This window comes from Melospiza georgiana, chromosome 12, assembly GCF_028018845.1.
Source record: "Melospiza georgiana isolate bMelGeo1 chromosome 12, bMelGeo1.pri, whole genome shotgun sequence".
In the NCBI taxonomy this organism is placed as follows: Eukaryota; Metazoa; Chordata; class Aves; order Passeriformes; family Passerellidae; genus Melospiza; species Melospiza georgiana.
The window spans coordinates 14865003-14879847 of NC_080441.1; the positions used below are offsets into that span (position 1 = coordinate 14865003).

At 41.6% G+C, this 14845-nt stretch overlaps 1 protein-coding gene across 4 annotated transcripts in view; it reads right to left on the bottom strand.

Annotated features, from left to right (window-relative positions):
- The window catches only part of HTR2C (5-hydroxytryptamine receptor 2C), a 217144-nt gene that overhangs the window by 78944 nt on the left and 123355 nt on the right, over positions 1-14845 (bottom strand). The window contains exon 2 of one of the 4 annotated variants that reach the window (XM_058032782.1): positions 6648-6865. The exons of the other annotated variants lie outside the window; for them this stretch is intronic. The gene's annotated coding sequence lies outside the window, so the exon portion shown is untranslated. The remainder of the gene's footprint in view (positions 1-6647; positions 6866-14845) is intronic. 4 annotated transcript variants of the gene reach the window in all.

Here is a 14845-nt window from a genome sequence, read left to right on the forward strand (position 1 = left end):
TTGGTCTCCTGTGGATGTTTGGATTTACTGACCACTCATGGCAGAGCTGCTCTTGCTCTCTGCCAGGACACAGACTTTTGTTATTCATTCTTATTCTATTCTTAGCTTAGCTAGCCTTCTTAGAACTTTCCCTTCTCTTTCTTTTTAGTATAGTTATAATGTAGTATATATGTCATAAAATAATAAATCGAGCCTTCTGAACATGAAGTCAACATTCTTGTCTCTCTCTCTCATCCTGAAACCCTTGTGACCACTGTCACACCTGACACTCTGAACTGAACAGATCTTGCTCCAAAACATCCCTACTGCACAGGCCAAGAAAACAAAACGTCAAAACTGCCCCCCTGCACCCTACATCTCACACAGACCCCGGGGCTGGAGCAGCTCCAGGGAAGCCTCCTTGCAGAGGCTGTGCAGGAACCCAAGGAAGCCAAAATCTCTTCCCAGGGCTATATGAGAGGGGGAAGGAGCAGCAAAAGCAGCAGCAGCAGCACAGGGAAGGCTGGGAGGGGATTTGTGTTGGCTGCAGCAGTGTCTGCCCCAAACCAGCCCCAAAGCAGGGTCAGCAGGGTAGCAAGAGCTTGGGGAGGGCACTGACATCTGTAAGCAAAGAAAATGTGAAAATTACTGATGTAATTGATGCCAGCTAACCCAAAGACCTACTGTCATACCAATATACCAAATATCAGCCCATCAGTGCTCTCCAAAGGGAAGGAAGCCAGGCAGGAGGCACAGAAGATGTGCACAGTGTGTTTGTGTTTAAGGGGGTCCTGTGACGGACCATCCTATGCAGGTTCTTGGCTCTGCATCACTGTCTGCTTTCAAGTACCACAAAATGTCTGTCTTCAAAAAGTCCTTTTTGCAACAAAAGTGGCTCTGAACTGGTAACTCTGCCTCCCAATATGATGCAATTTATCCTGCACACATGTGACAAACCCCAGTGCAGACTTTGCTGTGCTACAGTCCCAAGGCCCTCCCTCATGCTGGTGACCCTGCAGCAGTGCCAGCTGCTGAGATGAGCCCATGAGCAGAGCACAGAGTGCAGCAGCTGCTCTGAGCCTTGCAGGAGTGAGAAACCCCAGCCCTACACACTGCACAGGGCCTCCTCCTCTATCTTTTGTAAAATAACCTCTCAGGAAAGCAATTTCCAAAGTGACTGCTGCTGCTGGTGACACACAGCTAGGTGAAAGAGAGGATTTACAGTGATTAGAATAGATCAGATTTATGGACTAACAGGATAGGCCATGTGTGAAGCAGGGAATGAAATGTAATGAGGCCAAGAAAAAATTAAACACATGCTCTATTCCAGCCTAAACAGAAGTGTACAATTACACAGGAAACACAATCTAAAACAATTCACACAATGCTTCATAGCAGTATAAAGAGAAAGCAGAAAAGGTCTTGCAGCTCTTCAGGCTTCACAACACAGAGAACAAACCAAGGGAAGAGTGTTGAAACATCTGTCTGGAATGCACAAAGAGCCTGTCAGTCTCAGGAGCACTTTCTGCCACACTGAAAAATGTGAGACACTGCCAAACAGCCTTCCAGAAGGTTCAAACTCAGCCCTGAAAGATTTCATACATATTGTGTGATTTAGGCAACATGAGCATTTTTGCAAAATTAAACCTACAAGTTACATTAAATCACCCTAAAGCTTGCAGGACCTGGAGGCCTTTAGGCATGTGACAGATAAATGCAATAGAGAAGCTGTTTCTCAAAATGAAAAGGGAATAAAAGTGGCCTACAGGAGAACAGGAAAGAGAAGCCAGGAGTTTGAACTGGTCCTTGAAAAAGCTTTGGTGGTCTGGCAGTGGGGCTGAGCCATAGTGCAGAAAATGCTGTGCCAAAGGATGTTCTGGGTTAGCAAATACTGCTAGGGGAACATCTGACTGCAAATAACCTATTTACAGATAGGGATACCCTTAACACTGAGAAAAAGCTCTTTGTGCAAGGTTTACATTTACATACATGCTTAACTTTTTATGTGTTGACTAGTGAAATCAACTGGGATGACCATGGGCTTCAATTTAACATGTTTAGCATCATAAAATGCAAGGGCATTAGCAGGTTGGTATGCTTTTATCTTTTTATTGGTTCACTGAATATTTTTTGCAGTTGTGCAACCTTGGTGCAACAGGAAGAACTGCAACTCCCAGAAAGCTTAGAGAAAATGCAAGACTTTAAACTACTATCAGATGCAACAAAATTTTTCTTTACTGGAGAGCCAGTAAAGAAAAGAGGGCCTCATTTTTAAAGGCCCTCTGTATTTTTCTCATTAAATGATTTCCTTAATCACAGCAACTTCTTAGCTCTATTCCTGACCAGCTTCTTTATTTGGCTCAGAAGTAAAATTATCATTCAGATATTAACAGTTTTGCTGTTCAAAGTCTAATCTATTTTTGAACGCTTAAACAAAGTCAATAAATATTTAAATTAAATATAATCTCCACTTGCTTAGTGATTTTAATTAAGAATTAAGTTGTTGTTCACTTGAAAAGTGTAAGTTTAAAGCCAATGCAATAGGAGAATAATGTTAGAGCATTTTAGACTCTCTACCATTATAAATATATTTTTCAGTATATTGCAAGCTGAGTTTAGCATTGTAGTCGATGCTGCTACACAATTACTCAGACTTATCTTTCAAAAAAAATTACAAAAAACTTGAATACTTAACTAAATTTTGAACTTCTTTGACTGAGGCACAGAAGAGTGTTTTACTCAATTTTACCCCCATTTTTATTTCTATTTTGAGTTCAGTTCCTTCAGGATTCCCTCCCTGAGCCCTCTGGGTGACACAAAGGAGTCTCATGGAGATTTTTATGGCTTTATTCTTCTCAGGCAAGAGTGTTACAATCCTGTTTAAAACAAAAACTTATTCCTTGCACGAGGGTTAGTCAGCTGCAAAGTTTTTCTCTTGTAGTCCTCAAACACGTAAAAATATTTCTTCTATTTGTTCTAGTCTCTGAAAGTATGCCTGCATAGACCGTAGTTGCATTTTTAACACAACATGGACACTGTATTGGATGATTTTTTTTTTTTTTTTTTTTTTGGTTTAAGGGACAGAGTTTGATGTGGGGGGACAGGCTGTGTCTGCCCTTTACTCCAGAACTGGGAACCAACAAATAGAACCCTAAAAACCAACCAAACAAACAAAAACCCAAGCAAACAAACAAACAATCAAAAATTCCCACAAAACAAACAAACAAAAAACCCCAACCAAGCCATAAAAGAAATAATAAATATTTAAACCCAGTTTTGGTAATTCTGGATGTTACTAACTAAAGCAAAGGAAAATTTGTATTTTGCAGAGTATGGCTTCAGTTTTCCTCTGAGCAGCTTGTGGTATGTAAAGGTAATAAGAAGATAGGTCTGTACCTCTGGAGGCCTGATTTAAAAAATCTCGAATTCACAACCAACAGCCACTTTTTGATCCAGAAATAAACAGCCCAGCACAAAACTCCAACTTAGCACCCCACAACAGAGCAACATACACACACAATCGCAAGAGGGCCGAGGATTAACTCTCTTTCTGATCTTTTGGTGAGAAAGAGCAGTTTTGACACAAAACTGCATTTTCTCCAGTGGACACCAAAGAGCTCAGCACTGTCCAAGAGAGGATTTTCAAAACTGCCATCCATCTGACTTTAATCTGCTCTACCAATTCAGCTGGTGACATCCAAAGCCCCAAGGCATGAGCACACTGCTCCTTCCCTGCTAAAGAGCCAGCACACACAATATAGGATGTTTAAGTATTTTAGAACACTCTTGGGAAAGAAAATTAAGCAGAGCCCGGAAAAGCCAGCAATAATATTTTCCACCACATCAGAATTTTCATTCCATGGAAGTTTGGCACTGGGTGCACAGAAGCAGGCTCTCAGCCAGCAACGTGGGGTACAGCAAATACATTAAACCCACATCAATTCCCCATGGCTGCAGCTTTGCCCTCTGCCATTCTCCTTTTTCCTGCAATCCTTCACATAGACAATGAGACAAATGCCAGCACCACCCTTCACTCTGTCCCTCAGACACCTCTCTTCTGGCTTAATGCCCAATTAGCATTCCTGTTTTATACCCAGTATATCACTCATAATCATTTTAGTGCAGTCAAACAGTTCCTCCCCAAATGAGAGGAAGGTTAATGACACTTCCTGTGGCTGTCACTGTATGCTTTGCATAAGAGAGGGAGTGGGTTTTAAATAACAGGAGAAGCCTCTCCTGGAATGTCCCTTCTTCATCACTGACCTTCAGCTGCACTGCCCAGTTTGACAAACCAGGAGATGCTTTTATTTCTGTCCTGGCACTCCTGTACCCTTGTCACAGACACATCTTTTATGAAAAATCCTTTCCTTAGGATTTTTCCTCCTGAGAAGCTGAGACACCTCAGGAACAAAATGTAAACATTGATTATCTGCTGCTGTGGAATGCAACAGGTGCATCTGTGATTGGTCTCATGTGGTTGTTTCTAATTAATGGCCAATCACAGTCAGCTGGCTCGGACTTTCTGTCTGTGCCACAAGCCTTTGTTATCATTCTTTCTGATTCTATTCTTAGCTAGCCTTCTGATGAAATCCTTTCTTCTATTCTTTTAGTATAGTTTTGATATAATATATATCATAAAATAATAAATCAGCCTTCTGAAACATGGAGTCAGATCCTCATCTCTTCCCTCATCCCCTGTGAACACGGTCACACACCCTGAGCAAGCAGAGAACGGACCCAAGTGTCCTAAGGCCAGATCCTTGTCTGAAACAGAGCAAAAACTGCCTTGAAAATGGAGCCCAAGCACCCTGGGAGTGTCTCGTTCCCTGCAGGAGCAGGCACAGCCCAGATCCTCACACAGCCCTGGGGCCCTGCTGCTCTGGGGCCAGGAAAGCTGACAGCAGCATCAGGTCCCTGCTTCACCCCCAGACAACGCATGGGGAGCCCAACTCATGTACTCAAACACAGAAAACATTGGAGGGAACACAGTGCACACAGGAGGGACGATCTGAATAGGAGTTTGACTTAAGAGCCACGGACTGCAGCCAAAATATTTCCATTCAAGTAACTGTTGTTAATCCTATTGTATTATTCCTGTTCCTTGTTAATCTTTCCCCATAGAAAAAAAATAATTCTGATTGCCTGCCAAAAGTTGTCACTGGTTGTGGCATTACAGTAACTTCAAATATTTTATGCTAATAGCACACCATGTCAGCAACTATACTTTTTCTTATTTTTTACATTTCTTGTTGTTTAGATAATTAAATTTTTAGCTCCAACTTATGTCAAATTGCTTTTGAATCAAAGTTGGAATTCAATTCACAATGCAGGAAAAAGTATTTTAATAGGTGCAGTGGCTACAAAAGAAACCACTGAGCTTACATTTAAAAAAGAGCACATGAAGAAAATTATCTACACAATTAGTGACTTGAGGCAATTATGGCTAATCATATTATGATCAAAAGATTAGAAAAGGCCTCACCTCATCTTTACCTAAGAAAGGATTGATGATAGCTGCTGTTTCATGAACTACAGTGGTTTGCAATTAAGTACATTATTTGTGTGTTTAGCCAGAGAATTCCATGGGTTCTAGCTTTTTATACATGTTAATAGGAAACATCTTAGGCTTAAATATTTGGTTTATCTGAACTTGAGATACTGTAATGGGTTTAAATCTTAATATAGAAATTATGCAATGCCACTTTAATTCTGAAGGGGTATATTTCCAACATTTTTATACAAGGTTTAAATTGAAAAGACAAAACCAACCTAAACAAAACCACCAATAAGCCTCTCCCCCTCCCCCAAGACTTCACATTCCCAGAGATGGAACTGATTTGAAGGATGCCATCAACAAGGAAGGTCAGCTCCAAAACTCAATTCTCATCAGAAGCAAAGCAGATGGGACAGGAAATGTAGCCCAGCACCCCCACATAAGCAGTTCACAGGGGTAAAGGGGTCTTACCCAAAATAGGAGACAGATAGGCTGAGCAGGATATCAGCATCATCTCACTCATCACAAGCTCCAAACACCCACCCCTTCAGTCTCTGCTTCTCACTACATCCCACTGGCCCCACTGAGTGGGAAATCTCTCTATGTGCTGTTTGTGATGGAGAATTCATCATGTCACTTTTACATCACAAACAGAAGCTCTGCTGGTCCCAGGAGAGCCCAGATGCTCAGCAGGATCCATCCCCACACCAGGCTGTCTTTTACCCCAGCACAGCACAGCCCCTGCCCAGGACTGAGCTCCCCAAACACCCCACAACCCCTGGCACAGGGCTGAGCTCCCCAAACACCTCTGGCACAGGGCTGAGCTCCCCAAACACCCTCCTGGCACAGGGCTGAGCTCCCCAAACACCCCACAACCCCTGGCACAGGGCTGAGCTGCCCAAACACTCTCCTGGCACAGGGCTGAGCTCCCCAAACACCCCCAGGGTTCCCTCTGTGCCCAGCCCAGCCCCTGCCCCAAATCTGGCCTGGGACCTCATTCCCAGTGCCACAGCCACGGGGCAGGCAGCTGCAGCTCTGCAAAGCCTGGCTTAAGCTCTGGCTTTAGTTCAAACAGGAATCAATTCAGGGAAGCCCTCAAAGATCCCTTTTGCCCTTAGGAACACTTAGAGCACAAATCACTGCGTTTTGTCTTGGCGCCAGGCTTTGTACTCACTTTGTGTCACCATGAAGGGCTGCCAAAAGGGAAGGAGAAGGAACTGGGATCCATTAGGCAGACTTTACTTTTTCATGATCTTCCCAGAAGTGGCTGCCTGGGCTGCTCTGGTGCATCTGTGCAGTTCTCATCTCACTGAAAGCTCAGCTGCAGCCCTGGGGTATCTGCAGCCTTTCATCCTGGGTGACAGCAGCACAGCAGCAAAAAGAGAGCTGGTCCTGCAGAAAGGATGAGTTGTGTGTCACCTCACTAGTGTCCCCATGGGATGACACACCCTGCCCAAGCTGCAGACATCCCATGGGCTGCTGGTTCTGAATGTGTGGCAAATGGAGGAAGTGGCATTTCTATCAGCAGGAAACATTTGGGTCCAAGTTAAGACAACTTTTCAGGAATGACCAAGTGTGGTACCCAAGGGGTCATAGCAAGTGAATTTTGTCTACCTAATTTTTTTTTGGTCACCTAAAATTCAATGAGCCATTCCTGCCAAAAGGGGTCTGCTTTATTCTGCCCTTTCAGGGGGGACTCACCAAAATAATCTGCTAAGTGCTCACAAAGAGGGGAAGCAACACACACCAGGGCCTCTGTTCCAGCCACTGCCTTCACAAAATGCCTATTTAATGATTAATGGCTATGAGGTTACACTTTGCACTGTCAGCTTTGAGACCACCCTACCCAGGATGGGAAAAGTGCAGCTTATTTAAATTAGTTATTTATCTTTCAAAAAAGACTCAGGGAAGGAGAACACTGAGCAATACCAATTAATAATATCTGAGTCACTGGGCTGGCTTGATTTTAGACATTAAGGGGTTCTCTGTGGATTTTCCCATTTATTAGTATTTTAAATTTTTTTAGATTAGAACATTATTTTTATAACTGCAATTGGGAAATAAATATTTTAAGAGAGTTTTTTCCTTTTAATGCAGGGTTACAAAGTGATTTACAGTGAAAATTATGAAGACTTAATATCTGAGTTTCCTCTGGAACATACTGTTCCTGCAAGGTCAGTTACCACTGAATAGTATTTAAAACTCATGGAAATACATGTCTGGTGGGGCAGCCAAAATGCTGCAGTCCCTAATGACCTGTGCCACAGGAATAAGAATCAAGCAGCTGCAACTGCCAGCAAAGTTTTGGTCACCAATTTGGGAATAGAAAACTGATTATAGCCAAGATTTGCAGGGACAGCACAAAGGGCACCTCTTTCCCTGACACAAGTCATTACCTTCTATATTATTTGTTTTCTATGTTTTAAGATCACCCAAACACTTTTGAATTAACTGCATTAATGCAAGTAAGGGATAAATGTAATTTGAAAAAAATATCACAGGCCTCATTTACATTTCCCAATCACCTTCTAATGAATAATTTCACATGCAGACAGTGTCCACTCAAAGGCAGGGTTTGAACAGCCACAACCCAGCACTTTAGAAAGTGATCACAGCAGTCCCTATGCCTGCATTCAGCCAAAAATACCACATTTATTTAAAGGTTTGCATCATTTCAGAAGGCTGCACAATGTCTCCCAGATAAGCAGTACTGCAGAGGAAACAAAGGCAGGGAAAGGGCAGGCACAGAGGACAAGGACTGGCTCCACAGGACATCCATCATGGCATAACAAGCACTGCATTCTTGGCAGCTTTATCACTGCAAAAAAGGAATTAAGAGCAGCCTGAAGAGCCACAGCACACGGCAGCTGCCTAAAGCTCCAACTCCACACCTGGATTTACTGATGTTGTAAATGTCCACGTCACGAGTCCCACAAAACTCACACCCTGTCATCAAACAGCCAAGTGAAAATTTAAATTTTTGTAATATTGGGGGCAGGAGGAGGGGATTATTCCCCAATAACTGAAAATACTGTGATGCTAAATAAATAAAACTTACAGAAGTAGTCAAAAGAATCATGAAATCACTCAATGTAAAGGTGCTGAGTCAAGTTTTTTTGAGTGTGTGCCAAGACTGCATTGGTCGGAAAACAGATGAACTCTTTACAAAAGATCTCTCATAAGTCTTCTGAAAATATTTTTTATTTCAATTTACTTGACAAACTTCCCAGTAGGGACAGTTGGGAATCACACATCCAATGCCATGCTGTGGAGCTGTATACCTAATGCCTGATCCAAATCCCTAATGGACATCAATTATTATATAAGATGAATTAAACATGAAGATTATTTATTTCCCTAGCACATTTTAAGTATGTACTTGTATGTGATAAAAATTTTATTGTTTGTGCTTGGGAAATAAAAGGGGCAGGATGCCTAGTGTTAAACGAATTTTCTAATTGAACTTTAATGAGCCTTGTCAAATCTCTTGATGCAGCTTTCTCACTTCTGAGGATCACTTGGTCCTTATCTAAAGAGTGAGCCTGCATTAGCTTTTAAAGGCAGCAGGGCTGTGCATGTGGAGCCTTAGCTTTAACCTCAGGCAAAATATTTTTCTTTTAAAAATTAGCCAAACAGAATTAGCTAATGGAATTAATTTACATTATTTTAGATAATTTATGTAATTTATTTACATGATTTCATTTATGAGGGAAAACACTAAGGAAAAAGAATGAATTTTAAAAAAAACAAAAAAAAAAAAACAAAACAAAAACAAAAAAAAACCAACCAGCCAAAACTCTGCTAGTTGTTGGCAAATTAAAAGCAACAGAAAATTCTACATTTCAGAAGTTTTCCCCAAGTTTCCCCTTGAAAACATGAAAATTGTTTTGTCTTTTCAAAAAGAGATCCCCATTTGACCACTTTGCTATGACCAAGATCACTGCAAATGCCTGAGAACCAGCAATACATTTGTGCTGCTCACACTGCCAGGAAACTGTTACCCAAGTTTGTAAATTTTTTTTAATGCAAACATTATTATAGCAAAGAAACACTTTGTGTGATTCAAGCAGAAAACAGTTCCAGGGAAAGTGAATTCCAGAGGACAGAGTGGTTGTGCTCCTCTGGATCTCTCTGGGCTGCAGCAGGTCCCAAAGCAGAGGGGTCCCAAAATATACCCAATTTTTAACAATAAAACACACATGACTTCCTAATCTCACACACCTCTTGGAAACTTTTTCTTTCTCTTCATGTCAGCCTTCTCCTCTTATACACAGCTTTTCAAGGAGGATTTTATAGCCACCGCATCTGGTACTGGAAATCTGCAATGCCAGATCCAGCTACAACAGGGCAGTGAGTTATTCCTGTCAGTCCACATCACAGACTCAGGAGCTCAGATTGCTGCCACTGTCAGTACTGCTGAAAGTCATGAACATAGTTTATGAGTAACCCTTAGTTCAATTTAATTACCTTGCTCCAAACCAACTAGCAAAAACCATGGCTTCAATCCAGAAAACAGAGTATTATCCATCAAAGTGTAAGAGCTCTCCTAATCTGAGGCTGGGCAACCACTCACTCTCATGCCTTTGTGGTATCAAAGGCTTCTGTCATTCAAAAGACATTTTCAATTATGATGTATTCCTATTCTTTAAAAAAAAAAGGCACCCCAAAGATATAGAAAATCCTCAATTAATTACATCCCTACCCTTACAAGCCCACTGCTTCTTTGTAAGACTAAAATTTCCTAGATGTTAAATAGGAATATCATTCCAAAGGAAAAATAATGTCAAGGATAAAACTTTGTTCCTGAAGAAAACTAGAACTTCACTTGGTATTTTAAAGACTTCATTAACAAAACCCTCTGTGGGTATCTACAAATGTTCAATTAAGATCAAGACCTTAAACAGTTTGTCAAACAGATGAGCACATCAAAGCATTTCAAAAAGGAAGAACCTGAGACTTGAAAAGCTGTCAAGAGAGCAGAAGTGAGAAGAAATAAAGGCTAATGAAGTAACTGCAATGCCTGAAGAAATGTCTGGAATAGGTTTTCCTCTACATTATCATTTTAGAGCACTAAAAATGAGGCTGAATTCATTTTATGAGCCTGAATTCACTTCATCACATTCAATATTTTATTACATAGAGATGCATCTTTCTGTAAAGACCCATTCCCCCCTTTCTTAATCTCTTTATAACTGAAAGATCTCTTTGCTGTTATTTTGATGTAATTTGTCATGTTGGGAAATAGAGGAGAAAATATTGCATCCATTCCTGCACAGCTGCTGGAAGGTGCCACAGTCCTGGTGCAATCCCTGGGCCAGAGATGGGGGGAAATATGACAAATTTACTGTGGTTAATTAAATGTAATTTAGGCAAATAAATATCTACAAAGATCCAGAACAAATAAATCAAACTTTTCTTTGTCTATAACCTAAGGCCCAAGGAAACCCACAGCATCCTCATGGTGCAACATCTTCAGGCTTGAGGCTTTAATTTGGGGAAAAAAGCACCTGTTCAGGCATTCAGCATGGTACAGCTCTGTATGTGCACTTCTCATCCCCAGCAAAGGCAGGTGTAACAAAAAGTCCATTTATTGGCTGCCTGTTGTTGATAGTAAAGGATTTTTTGTTAGAAGGAAGCCAAGTTAACAACTGATGCCAACTCTAAAACTGCAGAGCTGTGTAGTCATCTTTGTATCTCCTCTATGAGCTCATAAATAAATAGGTATAAGCTGTTAAACTACTTGTCTTAACTTTTCAAATAATATTTTTTTGTACACATCATGACTTTTAAAGAAAGTCCATTTTTATCTTGTGTAACACACACTAGACCTGCAGTCTGCCTGCTAATTATTTCAGAGCCACAAGGTTTGCATCCCACATGGAAAGAGCTAAATCTTCTGTGAGAGTTGGAATTAATCCTTCTGACTTGGAAAAATCTATTCTCAATCCTGCCTCCTTGTATTCATTGCAGTGTTGTCCCCCAACACAACCTGAATTTTAAGTGTACTTTCTGTGACACTCCTGGAAGATGATGTTTCAGTTGCCTATTTTATTGAGTGCAACACTTCCCAAAATATGATGGGGTTTGATGAATGATTATTTGAAAGCCCTACTTGTAGGATAAAAGCTAAGCCAACAAAGCAATGCATTTCATTGAGCACACTCTGTCATATTCAGAGTTTCTGGAAAAATCCCTTCGCCCAGGATTTTGCTCCTGGGAAGCTGAGAAGCCTCAGAGAAAAAGGAAAACAATATTATCTCATTTGCTTCTCCTGTGTTTTGCTGCTTTGGGATGTGGTTGGACATTGTTTACCAACAGGTCATTGTTTCATTGGTTTCATGTGAACTGTTTTGACTCTTTGGCCAATCATTGCCAAGCTGTGTCGGGATTCTGGAAGGAGTCAAGAGTTTTCATTATTTTCTTTTAGCATTCTGTAAGTATCCTTTCTGTATTCTTTAGCATAGTTTAGTATTCTTCAATATAATATAATAAAATAATAAATTAGCCTTCTGAGAACATGGAGTCAGGTTCATTATTCCTCCCTGCCACGGGGCACCCCACAAATACAATACACACTCCAGTTGGAACTGCTGGAGATGCACCTGGAGGTGCTCATTGGTACAGCAGGGGATGGCCATGGGCAGACCATGAAAGGACCACGAAAGGACCATGGCTCCTGCCAGCAAAGGAGGCTGCAAACCCCCAGAGCCAGGCAGGAAACCTCCTGGAGCCCAGGGAGCCTTGGCCACGTTTCCTGCTCTGCAGGCTCAGGGTCACCACCACAGATTCCTTGCTGGATTTGCCAGCCTGTGGCCCCAGGAAGGAAAGTCCCTGCACCCCAGAGGACAAATTTTCATGGGCCAAACCCACTTCTTCAGGTTCTGGAGCCCCACCCTCATGAGGATCAGAGAATGTGGTGCTCACTTTTTATGATTAAATATATGCAGGATGAAGACAATTCCTTTGCCACCAAGGGGAATTCATCACCACAGAGTCCTGCACAGTCACCTCCCCACTGCCATCTCCCTACAAGTTTTCACAAAGACACCCACACCTGTTTGCAGGGGCATATTGATAGATAAAATACCCCTGACATCATCTTCCCTGCAGAGGAGCACAGGCAGGGCTCCCAATTACCAAAGAGTGTATTTTTTATCCTAACACTTAGCAAAGCATAAAGCAAACACACACTATCAGAAGCAAAATGCAACCACAGACCAGTGTTGATGCCTCTTGGAAATTATGTGATAAGCTGCCTGCAAGCTCATTATAACCCAGCTTTCAAAATATATTAGAAATTTTCAAAGCCAGAAAAGATGAATAATCAAGGAAATTTTAAAATGTCATTTACTGAGGGAATAGCATTATGAAACAATCTTTGCTGCTGCTACAAATTGACTTTAGCCACAGAATTTATTAACCACTGATAAATGTCAATCACAGTTTTCCTCCCCAAACTAAGAAAATATTTTTGTGCTCACCCTATGCCCCTTAGCTGGCTCACTAATGTTCTACTTAAAGCTAGGAATAAAAAGGATAATGGGATTCAAAATACAGAATTGTTTCCAAAGCTTAATAAAAGGAAAGTCACCGAGTGCAAACCTGAGTAATTACTTGTACTCAGAAGAAAATTACTCAGGCAGTTCCCCAGTTTAAAGCACTCAGAGAAAAAAAAGCTATGCTAGGGCTTGTTTATATAATTGAGCTGGTTTTGAGTGCATGACTAAATAAGTAACTTCTTCAAAGAAGAAAACAGCACCCATGCTGTATGCATGCAGCTACCACTCATTGCTTTCACCTGTATTTACTGTACTTTTTACAGTAATAGTTACTGTAAAATATTTCAATTTTAATTTTAAAATTATATCTTTCTCTAGATGTACCAGAAAGGTTTTCAGTTACTAGTTGGCAGAGTTTCATTGAGGTTAACAATATCAAAGAAATCTCTCTTACAGTACCCTGAGGAAAAAAACTTCTTAGTAAGAAGCCCCAGATAGCAGTAAGACAATTATTTGTTTAAAATTACACCATATTGCCATAGGTGAGGAATAGTAGGTGAGTGAAACTGCTTGAGAAAAGACACAGGAATGTCACCAATTGCCTTTCTCTGAAGTGGGAATTCTGTCAATAGATATATTGAATATTGCCTTTGGGGACAGGCTCTGTGACAGGATAGTGGCTGTGATCCCTTCCCACAGGAGCTCAGTGTGTTCTGGTCTGATTGTCCCCACCCCAGGGAGGGACAAGGCCAACAGAGCACAGATCTGGGATGGATCCTGGCTGGTGATGGATCCAGATCATCCAGATTTGGATGGTGTCCTGGCTCTGGGTCAGTGTCTGGGACATTTCACCAGCTTCCAGGTATTCCTCCATGACTGACATTTAAATCAGACAGGTTCATTTGCAAATAACCAGCTGCACATGGGGCCATTCTGGAGCCAGCATCATCTGCAGGGGCTCAGCATTTCCTTACACATACAAAACTTCTGATAATGACATTTCTCCCTGCTGCCAGGCACTGCCAGGGCCACAGCTGGGAGTATTTGGTATTTCTTCACAAATTAGGGTCATCTCCTGCTGCACAGCTCAGGTGCCTTGTCTCATGGGAGAAAACTCTCTCATTTTCCCCTTTACTCCTTTGGTTATTTTTCTCTTTTCCCAGCCTCACCCAGCAAGATGAATCAGACACCCTCCTAGATGCATCTTACAATGCCACAAAGGCACCCCAAAATGTTTGAGCTCAGTGTTTGCCTGTCTCAGGAAAACCTCAGCTATGCCAGAGCCATAAACCAGCTCTGACCCCCAAAACCTCCTGGGTGCTACCACAGGGCTCGTGATCAATGCCCTGTGACCTCTGAGGGAAGCCCATCCATCCTCCTTGGTCTGAGGGTTGGTTCAAACTGCAGCCATGCCAGAATCACTGAGCAGTTTGGGATCAAAGAGCCCCAAAACTGTTTATAGCACAAACAGCCACTGCAGAGAAGCTGAGTGATAGCACCCACATATTTATAGTTGAAGGAAGAAATAGATCTTTTATGCAAACCAGAGCCAGGAGGGCTCTGCAGAACATGTGAAGCTCCACTGATGGAGATGGGTCGGGCACAGATGAAGTAACTGATAAAGCAAATAGCTGCAAAATGGATGTGAAGGTCCCATACACCCACACATGAAATACCACCCTGCAAATGAAGCTGTTTATTATCTCCCAGAATGCTCAAGGAAGTCAAAATGCAGGGAAATGTGATTTATTTTAAACCACAACAACCAAAAGAGCTCTCACAGAAGGGAAAATATCCGTGGTTTTAAGCATATCTACTCCAGTATTTGTGCTGTTTTCAGGACCCCCTATGTGCACAGAGAAAAGTTTAATAA